The following is a 12,868-nucleotide window of genomic DNA, read 5'->3' as shown; positions in this document are numbered from 1 at the left end:
AATTCAAGTGATTCAGTCAGAAACAGAAGAAAAGCAGTTCTGAACTTTTGTCCGACGGCTCAGAAAGGCAGAAACAAAACCAGCACAGCAGAACGTTTAGCATCTGATCTGCAGAAATCTCAATCACACGTTCATCAATCAGTTCATCAAGGTGGACTGATTCAGCAAAACTGCATCATTTTTCTGCTGCCAAACAAGATTTTTGATGCATTTCATCTTGTTTTAGTAAAAATATGGCTGAAATGTCTGAGGCTTTAATAATAAGGAACCAGGCTTTACATGCCAGTGATATTTTTAGCCTAAAATAAATAAATGGACTTTAAGCGAAAAGCTGATGCAGATCGTCATGACAGAAAACCTGAAGCTCATGCAGAGGCAACATGTAATGACATCCTGCAGCTCCAGTTTCATAACAACAGAATAAATAAAAGAAATGCTAGAATCTATAAAACACGGGAGGTTTTTAGTACAAATAAAGTGCTCACTTTTAACTGCTGAACCTGGAAGGTTTTTCTGTATTTGTGGAGTCATTAGCAGTTTTTTCAATAATAAATCTGTTAAACTTTCTCCTGATGTTTTTTCAGTAGAGATGGAGGTCGGCTGAAATGTGATTTTTATTTATCGAGGAACCGGCAGAAAGTTTTTCTTCAATATTTGCTGGAACTGAAACGAAGTTTTCCTGAATGGATCCGAATGTTTCCAGGTTTGGATCTTCTCACCTGGTCGTTGTCGTCGGTCTGCCCCAGGTCTCTACCGCTGGCCTGGGCTATCCTCTTCCCCGACACCAGGTTCCCCACCATCACGGAGGCGGGTCCGATCTCTGCGGCACACGGACGGAACCGGGATCACGACCCGGATCGGCTCCGGCTTTTTTGAACCGGCCCGACCGGGAACAGGCGAGTCTCACCTGGCTGCTTCTGCCGCGGTTTGGGCAGGTTGGTGACGCAGGTGTGGGGGCACATCAGGACGTTGCAGGGGTGCAGCCCCCCTCCAGGTACAGCTGCTTGATCTCCGACAGGTGGATGCCGCCCAGCGGCGTCTTGGGGAGCGTGTTGGCCGGAACCAGAGCCAGGCAGAACACGCCTACGCCGTGAATGCTGTCGATGGCCTGAAGAGGAGCAGATCCCACAAAATCTGTCGTTTCAATCCATTTCCTATCAATAAAACTTATTACCTCCAATTCTGAGGAGCGATGAATAACAGACGAGTAGGCCTCACTGTTGCTCTGGCAACCCGACATAAAAAACTGAACCGTCACTGACAGTTTCTGAAGTTCTGAAAGATCCGTGCAAACCACACTGTTTCTAGTTTCCAGTCTTGCAAATACCAAGATGTAGGAGCTTATTTTAAATCTGTAATTTCTAGTATGGATAAAGAGCTGCTAATTCCACAGGCAGATCACTTGGCTAATCATTTTTTCTGCTAAGTGAAATAATCTTGTCCTTTTTGCATCTATATTCATAGACTGACTGAAAATAAGCTTATTTATATTGTTGGAAAGTTATTTTTATGTTAGTTTTGTTTTCTATTTGCAGTAGAAACTAGAGCAAAGGAGTTGTTAACATTTAGTTTTGGCAGTGCAGGCGTCCCATACCTGCAGCACCCGGCTCATCCACTGGAAGCTGTCCTCCTCCGTGGAGTCGGGCCTCTGCTCGGCCACCACCACGATGCGCTCGTCTCTCAGCACCGTCACGGAGAACACGGCGATCCTGCAGAGAACGCAAACACGGTCGGCGCCGGACCGAAGCATCGGGTCAGAGGTCAGGACGGACCTCCAGGACCAGTCACCGACATCAGCAGTAGTTCATATTGTCCTGGACGAAACCATCAGGTGTCGGCACGGATAATCCATCTCATTTGTTTTTGCAGCTCCTATTTAAAGCATCGTTTGGCTTCATGTGCCAAATTATTCAACTTATGTAACAATAAATATAGAAAAGCATAATTGCATTAAAAAATGAGTCCAGATGAAGGAGTTTCTAAACACTTCTTGGATAGTTAATTAATTATTATAACGATTAATCAATTTTTCTGACAATTATTCTGATGATTAATTGATTTGTATGATTAATCTATTAATTTATCAATTATTCTCACGAACAATCAATTCATCTGACAATCAAATATTCTACTGACAATTAATTATTATGACATTATTATAATTATTGATTAGTCTAACGATAAACTAATAAAAACTGCCGTATTCTGCAAGCTGTATTTAATCACTAAGGCTTTTTATTCAATATTAAACATAAAAAATACTAGGAAAATAAACACTGAGCCTAAATGCAGCAATATTCCTTTAGTGATCATCAGAAGATTCATCTGCGTTAGAAATATCTTCCTAACACCAACATGTTGAAATCTGCTTGACTTTACGTTGATTCTGATCTGCTGAGTGAAATAAAAGCTTTTTTAGAGTTTCTATGCTCCAGTTATCATTAACTCATAACTATAAAAGTTCAATATTATATAGATTAATCACGATTAATTGTTTGAGCCCAAGTTAATGCGGACCAACTGTGGGTTCCTGCAGCTGAAACGTGGAATCGCTGCAGTGAGCCTCATCACAGCCTGTCGGGTAAAAGATGAATTTCCTGCTCAGCGGCTTTGGATGCAATTAAGTTTCTCCGTTTTGCTGCGTCCCGATTCATCCGCCGTCGCTCGACTTCATTAGATTCATAATGCGGCGGGCGCGGCTCATTCATCACCGCGACAGCAGGGAGTGACGGCGCTCCGGGTGGGGGCTCCACTCACCGGCCCCTGTAGACGAACTTCATGGGCTCCACCGCCAGCGCCGTGGCGACGATGTCGTCGGCGTTGTGCCGCCGCCCGCTCACCATGATGAGGCCGTCCATTTTCCCCGTGATGAAGGCCAGGCCGCCGGGTCCGATGAAGCCCAGCAGGCCGGTCCGCACGAAGGCGTACTCGCTGATGAGGCCGCCGCCGGCGCTCGCCGGGTACACCTGCGGGTACAGGAGACAGCGTCACCGTGGCAACCAGCCAGGTGTGCAGCCCGGAGGCGGAGAGCAGAAAAAATTCAAACTGCTGGTGGAAAAGCAGGGAGCCTGAAACCAGACGTCAGGTTTAATCATTTCTAATCAACAACCAACATTTTCAAGGTCTAAAATATCAAAACTGAAACTTTTGATTCTTAGTGGCCAATAAATAAATATAATAAATAAATCAGTTTTATTGATTCATTGATTTTTGGTGTTTGAAGATTTATTTTTAGGAAAATCTGGATTTTTACAGCTTATAATTACTTACATTTGAATTCAGATCAACTACACAATGAAATACAACAGCCAGGTTAAGTTTTTTATTACCAGAATAAAATCATAATATTACAAAAATAAAGTTGTAATATCAGCAAAACTAAGTGGAAATTTTATAATAAAACAAAACAAAAAAAATATTATTCCAGTCATCTTTCATTAAAAACTAGTTTTCTGGTAATATTGTCTCTTGTATTCAGGCCTTAATACTTCGTCACAGACGACGGCTGGAATAAAAGACACGTTTTGAATTCTGTTATTTAGAAAAGAGAGCAAGAAAGATTAAAATCGGACATCAGATCTGTTTAAATTCTGAGTTTGTTTCCTCAAACGTTGTTTTATGAAATATGAACATCCAGTGCTTCCTTCTGCAGGTTGAACACCTGCAGCAGGTTTGGGTTTGTGCAGAGCTGCGTCCTGCAGCGCCTCACCTCGAAGGTGTTCTTGGTCATTCCGTCAGGCCGTAGTAGGACGTTCCAGTGGCGACGGAGCAGACGCAGAGTTCACCGATCTCGTCCGTCTGGCAGAGCTGAGGGACGCCCTCGGGCTTCACCACGCACACCAGGCCTGGGACGGGAATGAGGACACACGGCCAGCGGTTAACGGCCAGCACCTGGTTCTGAAAGTGGACCAGGCGTCTGCAGCCTGCAGCAGCTTTAATAGGCCGTTCTAGTCTGAGTTAAGGCTGATGTCTGTGTACCAACAGAACCAGAACTGAGTTAAAGCTGAGAGCGATCAGCATCACGCAAGACCCAGAGAGGCTTTAATCAAATGAAAGATTAATATTATTCACTTGCTGGTTAATGGAAAGAGTGATTATTGTACTTTTAATGCAAAAACACAAAATATTTTGAAATACTGATTGAAATCAGATGAAACTTCAGGAAAATGTAGTAGTTTGTTTTAAGTAAATCATTTCTTAATATTAATGAAAATGCCACATTATTTCAGATTAACAAAGGAAAAGTGTCTCATTATAGATGAAATAATCTGCCAGTGGAATTAGTCCTGTTTGTCATGGAAGGACCAACGAGCCACAGGTGGCTCCAGAGCCGCATGTTGAAGACCCCTGAGACGTTCTGATTGGACAGAAGTTTCCTGTCACAATAAATCAATTAAGCTAAAACAAGCTCAATAATTTCCATTTGCATGATTTATAGTTTTTCTTTTCTCTCTTTCTACCGAACCTGGTCTCCAGTCTGATGTTTGGGTCTCAACAAATGACTGCTGCACATTTTTCTTTATTATTTAGAAGAACCTGAATCAATCCGTGTTGCTGTTCAGCCATAATGACTCAGAAGATGAACTGTTCATCAGGTAAAACCCAGAGAGTGAAGCCTGCTGCTCAGGACGGATGGCAGCTTTGATTAACTCTGGTTTCTGCGTTTTTCTGAACTTCCACAGGGAGAGCAGTGATGAGTGGAGAGAGCGAGCCCCAGAAAAATGGACAATGATTAAGAGGAGAGGCCACACATTCATACGCCCTCCGACTAATTCAACAGTTTAATGGACTTAATGGATTCTCTGCCCTGCAGAGCATGAAACTCTGACAGCTGATAGTTTAACTCTTCACACGGCTCAGATTCTGCTGCTTCACATTTATTAACATAAAAAAGTTACAGTAATCCAGTCAGCATTAATATTAGAGTTTACAAGACAATCCCAAAACTTTCCAAAGATATTTTTGCATCTAAACATGAACATTTTGTGAAGGACAACAAACAAAGTAAGAGAAAATAAATCAGTAAAGTTTTCTATGAATCTGGAGTTTCTTGAATGAAATGGAGGCTGAGAGAAGGAAGGATGAAGGATGCAAGAGAGGAACAAGGAAGGAAACAAGGAGATAGAAAAGGAAGGAATTAAAACACACAAGAAAGGAAAGAAGGAGAGAAGGATGAAACAAAAGAGGGAAGGAAACCAGGAAGGAATAAAAGAAGGACAAAAGGAAGGAATCACAAAGCAAGAAGGAAAAAACATAGAAGGAAACAGAAAGAACTAATGATACAAAAAAAACTATAACAAAGAAGGAAAAGCAGGAAGGATAAATGGAAAGAAAGCAGCAGGAAGCCGTTACCTCCTGGTGTGACGGTGCCGACGTCCTGAACGGTGAGGACAGACAGACGCTCCTCCGTGTCCACCCGCACCACGCCGTAGCTCAGACCCTGCATGGACAGGACGCCGCGGCCCGGAGGCTGGCTGCTGTCCTCCACCGGCCTGCACACACACACACACCGCATGCACACACACACACCGCATGCACACACACACACACACCGCATGCACACACACACACACACCGCATGCACACACACACACACACCGCATGCACACACACACACACACCGCATGCACACACACGCACACCCAGACACACACACACACACAGACACATACACACCCATCAGCTGCTGGCTGAATGCAGCCGTTCAGCATAAACGTGTTTGATTGCAAAATTTAAAAGACTGGTCAAATAAAAAGCTGAAAAGTGTGGAGTACATTTTTATTCACACTGCAAAAACACAAAACCTTTCCAAATGTTTTTGTCTAGTTTCTAGTGCAAATATTTTAGGACATTTGGAAACAGACTAAACTAAATTACTTTCATCAATATATAGTAGTTTGCTTAAATGAATAATTCCTTAATGTCGATGAAAAGAACTAGTTATAAGTGAAATAACATCTCAGTGGATCTAGTTGTTTTTTTAAATCAATTGTAAGGAATTATTTACTCATAATAAGCTCCTATCTCTTGCTGAAAAGTTGCTTCTAAGTTGTTCTTATTTCAATTGTATGAAGACATTTACATTATAAACTAGACGATTCTGGACGATTCTGTGTTTTTGCAGCGCAATCTTCCTGATATTTTCAGATTATTTGAAAATGATCAACTGTAGTACAAAATCTGGAAAACTCTGCCTTCTTCACCAGGTTTTCAGTCTGTGGATGTGTTTGCATGCCAGAGGAACGTGAAGCAAGCTTCATGTGTTCAGATTCCCGACGCAGCGTGTTTACCTCCTGATGGCGACCGTCAAGGCCTCAGGCGAGCTGGCGCAGGGACAGATGACCTCTGCCCTCAGCCCTTTGGTCTGAAACGTTGAGGAAGGCGTCACAGGAGGAGATGGACCCTAAAACACAGGATCATCCACAAACACTCAGAGAAAAATAAAAACAAAGACACATGAATTCTGCATCAATTTGAATCAAAACCTATTTTGATCTATTTTTATCAGATCAATCGTTGATTAATCGTCAGGCTAATTAACTAATTATAAAACTAATCAATTAATCAAAAAATCCATTAAGCCTCAGACTAAACCGTTAATTGCCAGGCTAATCAATTAATAGTCAGAATAATCAATTAATCATCATAATAATTTAGTAATCAGCAAACTAACTGATTAATCATTGGACAACAGATTAATCATCAAAATAATCAATTAATCAGACGAACCAATTAATCGGCAGACTAACCGATTATTCTATAATCAATAAATTACTAGAATATCATAAACCGTCTGAATATTTGTTCACTAAAATAACTTTTTACTAAAACTATTGTTGCTGCAGCTCCAGTTTAAGATAATCACAGATTTTATGTCTCATTTTTAACCAGATGTTTGTTGATCTGATTTCTGTTTCTTCCTCCAGGTTCTCAGACTTGACTTGTCCACACAGAGACGTTCTGTCCTGACCCGCTTCCTCCATCTCCCAGCAGCAGAGAAGCAGAGCAGCAGCTTACAGGGATTGGAACCGTCGGCCACCAGCAGCATCCGCAGCGAGCTCAGGTTGATGTCTTTCTGGTCCTTGTGGGCCACCAGAGCCCAGTGCATGTCTCTGGACTTGACGCAGGCCACCTTGGCTGCAGGTGGAAGCGCACATGCAGGGAGTTAACGTCTAAATCTGCCTGACAGGAAGGAGAGGAGAGCCGGGAGACGGAGGCTGACCTTTGTACTGGCAGACCTTCTGAATCCACGACAGAGGGTTGACCTTCATCAGGGAGTACGGCACGCTGATCACATGCATCATGTTCATCACACTCTGCAAACACACACACACACACACACACACACACACACACACACACACACACACACACACACACACACACACACACCAGCTCCTGCTTATTTCCTAGCTAAATACGCAATTTAAGATTTCTAAGATAAACTTCTAGACAAATTTCTCAGCGTCATTATTGACAATAAACTCAACTGGAAACCACAACAGGTACGTCCAAAGCACCTGTTCAACAAATCCAGCTCGGTCACAGATTACATCACATTACTCTGCTGATCATTAATCTCACTCTATTCTAATCCAGGGTAATAGTTACAGAAACTACACTACAGGCATTAAGAGCAATAATCGTAATCCGTACGATGGGACATGCAGAAACACGGTTTGTAAAATCTAAATAATTCAAATTGTCAGTGAAACTACAGAAGCTCCAATACTTTACAAAACCAAAAATAAACAATTACTGGAAAAGAATAAAACATATTTATATGTGAGTCAAAGTTTAAAACATGCAAATTAAGAACTGCTAGAATAAAGTTTTTGCATTAGTAAGTGGAGTCAGAGTGTGGAACCATAAAACTGGACAAACCATCACATGATTAGTGATTATTGTTGGATACGATATATAATAGCAATAATCAATTATTGTTGGTGTGATTTGGTGAATTTAAAAAAATAATGATTGTTCATCCCCTCTAATTACAATTAAACAGTTCGTTATATAAATATATATACATGTCTGGACAATACATGCAGTAAATGTAAGATTTCTGATGTTTTCACATTCTGCTTCATGTTGGAAGTATTTCTGAGAGGAACAGAAAACCGTCTGGTGTGTGTTCTCACCGTCAGGATGCCGTGCCACAAGCCCACGTCCTTCTTAAAGTCCAAGACGTTCACTATGGTTTCAGCTGGACAGAGGAGGAGAAAGGGTTAACCCTCCATCAGAGCAGGAGGAACTGCTGTGTGTGTGTGTGTGTGTGTGTGTGTGTGTGTGTGTGTGTGTGTGTGTGTGTGTGTGTGTGTGTGTGAGGATACCCTCGGTGTAGCTGCAGGACTGGGTGAGAGCCTGGCAGTGTGTTAGCAGAGCGATCCTCGTTACGGTGACGCCCAGAACGCTGCCGTCCTTACAGGTTTTATACTGACAGGGAAACAGCAGACGGAGCTTTCAGCGACAAGCTAGCAAAATCTTTAGCTTTAATCTGAAACGTCACGCAGTTTAAATGTAAATCAGATGAATGTGTCCTTCATTCTGCTGTAGATCTTCTGTCAGAAATGTTTCATTCTTATCCGGAAATCCTCGCAAATCAGTAATTCCTCAGGACTCGTTCTATTCCAGATTATTCCATGTATAGAAAGACAGTTTCACATGTTTTAGGTGAAATGATCTGTGAATGTTGTTTTGTGAATCTCCCTCAGACTCTTAAATGGGTTTTGCTTCCTAGCTCTATCCAATTTGTGGTTATTTTTTGTTGTTTGTGCATCTTTTTTCTACCACAGATCTTCCTTCAACTAAACTTTCCACAGGATTGCTTGGGGATTTATCTCCCGTTGGCAAACAGAATTCCATAACGAGCTTCTGTGAAATTTTAAAACAGTAAAAGCTTTTTCTATTAGTTTCTTTTATCACTGTGTGTATTTAAGATGCATAACGTGACACTCTTTAACTGAATTAGTGCCATACATTTTTTTTGTTGGTTTTTTATTAAATATTGAATTACTATAAAACTTGAAGCTGTGCAGGTTTCATTGCATCTGACAGAGGACAGCCGGTTCTGACCCGAACAGGGAGCTGCCGGTTCTGACCCAACCAGGGAGCTGCCGGTTCTGACCCAACCAGGGAGCTGCCGGTTCTGACCCAAACAGGGAGCTGCCGGTTCTGACCCAAACAGGGAGCTGCCGGTTCTGACCCAGGTCCGTCTGGAAGCTCACCTCTATGTACGCCGTGTCGTTGTTTGCGTCCTTGATGTGGGGGAACCAGTCTCTGGGAGGCTTGGACAGATGCTTGGACTCTGTTACGAACCACAGCAGCTTGGGCCATCCTGCAGGGGGCGCTAACATGTAAATTCCTGCTGAGCGCAGTGTCAGCCATGATTAATGACCTGCACTCCAACCTTTGAACTGCGGGATCTCTCCTGTTGCGCTCTTTGGGAGACCTTATGACAGGCATCGCTGGTCAGCGCCACAGTAACGCCGCAGCTGCCCAATAAAAACCCGATCTGCTGGCTGCCGGCATCCTATTGGACGACAGAGGGAAGCAGGAAACGACAGTCACCATTTAAATCAACAACTTATGTGTGAGATAAAGGGTCTGAATGCTTTTGGAGACGCACCAATCAGTCGGTTGGAGACCAGAATAAACTGATTTCCCCTCACAAATACAGAAAATATGACATGTTTTCCAGTTCATTTGAGGATAAAAAGTAAAATGTCCGACATTTCTAGAACAGCGCGGCTCTTTGGCAGCAAATCTGCTACATTTGCTCTGATTTATTCTTTTTTCTTTTATTCATCATTTTTCATGTTGGATCATTAAATGTTTGGACAATTATTCCCTCTGGGTTTGGACGCTGTGAAGCTGGAAGGATTCCTGATCTTACGTTTTTACTTTCAGACAGTTTTTATGATGGGTAACCATGGCAACGAGGCATTGTTTCACAAACTGGGAGCCGCTGATTAGCATCTCAAAAGCTCAACTAGCTCCTGAACTACGACCCCAAATCCCACGGAGCTGAAAAGAAGGAAGTTCAAACCATCCGTCATTCTAACCAAACGGCCAGACAGATTTAATGAGGCGCAGCAAAAACAAAGGAGGAGGATTAGCAGCTAGCTAACAGCTGATGATGTCATCCAGGACGTGCTGTCCAGTTCCAGGAATAATCTTAAAATTCCTTTATTTTCTGCTGAACTCAAATCATCCATCAGGTCACCTGACCTCCAACTGGGAGAGAGAAGTCAGGGCTGACCTTCCCTTCATCCAAATTTAGGGTCACAAAACAGAGCAGCTGACATCTCTGCAGACCCTACACATGCTGGACATGCTTAAAGTAAAAGTCAGCGCTGCAGAGCACCATTTGCAAAATAAATAAATGTTATGAAATTACATATTTGTACCTAATGTTTCTTGTTTGCACAATCTTACACTGTAAAAACACAAAATCTTACCAAATATTTTTGGTCTGGTTGTGCAGATTATTCCACTGATAATAAGACATTTATTTTCTATGTTCTCAGTGAAATAATCTGCCAGTGGAACTAGAAGTTCTCCAACAATATTAAGAAATTAATAACTTTTAAAAAAGCTCCTTTATCTTGCTGTAAAGTTATGTATAAGTTAGTTTTGTGTTTTCTAGAAAATCTGCAAACTAGAAACGAGACAAACTAGTTGAGAAGACTTTGTGTTTTTGCAGTGTCGTCAATAAATCTGATTGTAAATGTTGCATGAAAACGTCTATAGGATATTTTCTTCTCTTTTGTTTCAATCATAACTGGACTCATCAGATCTGATCTCAAAGGAAACTAAATGGACATGAGGAGGAAAAGCCAGATTTGTGCGTTATAAATTTATCTACAGTGTGCAAATAAACTGATGCTTGAGCTGCAACGACATCTTAAACCCTGCAGCAGAAACACAGGCTGCTGGCTGGGGGTTAAGAGAGGGTGGACAGCGCGCAGCAAGACATTTCTTACTGCAGCAAGTAATCAGAGTGTAACCATGCCAACCGTGACAGGCAGCACGTCTCGGTGTTGGCTCCCAGATTAGAGGACTCGGCGTGCCGAAGCACGGCTGGCAGCTGGAGACTCAGTAAACCGGCAGAACGGACATGTTTCCAGATAGAAGCTGCTGTCAGAGGACAGACAGGCCTCAAACCGGTTCACACCTCAGAGGTCAACTACATGACCCGTGTCCCAAAACAGGCGGGGGGCGAACAGACACATGTTTCTCCTCCCGCTGCTCCCGGTTCAGACCGGATTAACTTCTCAGGAATACTCGTTGCCAAAAGCAGATAAGACCGACGATCCGAAGTAGTTTTCCCATCATCACCGACAGGACAGAAACACATCCAGCAGGAGGTCAGAGGTGAAACGCTGACAGGACGAGTCGGAGGGGATTAACGTCACACATCACCTGACCTCCAGCTGGGAGCAAAACGAGGAGCTCAAAGAGCCAAGAAGAAGAAGAAGAAGGAGCGTCTCTGATTGGCTGGCTGACTTACTTTGCGACTCAGCGGCACCTCGATGGGAACAGGAACCACCTCAGCCAGCAGGCAGCCGTAGAAGGCCACCATGAAGGCCACCGGGTCGTTGTTAGGAAACACCAACGCCACCTGCAGGACACAGAGAACAGCAGAGAGGCCTGGTTTAACCAGCAACGCAAACAGACGAAACCAAAACTGCAAAAACACAAAATATTCTCAAGTATTTCTGTCTTGTGAAACTTTATTTCGTAAAGACGTTTTTTCATGTTATAAGTGAAATAATCCACCAGTGGAATTAAAACTTTTTCCATCAATAAAGGAATTATTGACCTGAAACAAGATTCCATGTTATTGGTAAGTTATTGGTTTTGTTTCATTTGCTCTAGAAACCAGACAAAAATACTGGAAGGAAAATACTGAAGGAAATAAGAATTGTTTAAATCAAAGCATTTGTTGGAATGGCCTAGTCAAAGCCTAGTTCTACCTCAAACATCTGCACAGTCACTAAACGTGATCAGCCTATTCTATTTTGTAAATAATACACATGGCTGCCACTCTTCTCTTCTGATCTTTGCTAAATTTACGTCAAAACACCCCAGAATAAATGGAAGTCCAAAGGTTTAAAGGACATGAAAACATTTGAACTTTAAAAGTCTTTTTTAGTCAGATTGAACCGATGAGATTCTGTCTGCACTCAGTTTCACATTTGCTTTATTTCTTGTCTTACAGACGGTGTTACTTAGGTCAACAGAACAGCGAGTCGATCTGGCTGAACGGATCGTAGATGTATTTTTATAGAAGCCAATATGTCAGATGACGTCTGATGAGCAGATTTCATGAAGGAGCCGGTGTCTGACAGGCAGAAAGAGGAAGCTGCGAGGGGTCGGAGGTGACTCACCCGATCGCCCGGCCGCACCATGGGCTCCTGTTTGCTGCCCAGTTTGTGGAGGATGTTGTAGGCCAGCTTGATGCTGCGCGACCACAGCTTCCCTGCAGGGGGCAGCACAGAGAGTAGGAGTTGGAAAAGGTCCACAGGAAGTCAGAATGAGAATCTTTGTTCTCTAAAAAAGGTCTGGAAGAAGAAAGTGCCATCGATTGATTCAGCTCCTAATAGACTGATAGAGCGTCAGCCGGGAGAAACTAAGAACACCCTCAATGCTTAATGCCATTTATAAGACTAAATGATCCTGATTATTTGATAATCATCAAGTCCAACCAGCTGCTGCTGCAACATTTTGACACATGAAGCCAAATTAAAGATGTTTGGTCAAAAAACAAAACCCAGGTTTGGAGAACCGGCACTTTTCATCAGTATTAGAAAATTACTGACTTTAAATAACAATAAGCTCTCAATCTTTGCTGAAAAGTTACTGA

At 42.6% G+C, this 12,868-nt stretch overlaps 1 pseudogene; it reads right to left on the bottom strand.

Moving 5' to 3' along the window:
• Positions 1 to 719: 719 nt before the first annotated feature.
• Positions 720 to 12,868, bottom strand: part of LOC129378940 (disco-interacting protein 2 homolog C-like) — a 36,740-nt pseudogene continuing 24,591 nt past the window's right edge.

Source organism: Poeciliopsis prolifica, unplaced genomic scaffold, assembly GCF_027474105.1.
Source record: "Poeciliopsis prolifica strain line A6 unplaced genomic scaffold, Auburn_PproV2 SCAFFOLD054, whole genome shotgun sequence".
Classification (NCBI taxonomy): Eukaryota; Metazoa; Chordata; class Actinopteri; order Cyprinodontiformes; family Poeciliidae; genus Poeciliopsis; species Poeciliopsis prolifica.
This window is presented reverse-complemented; position numbering and strand designations above follow the sequence as displayed.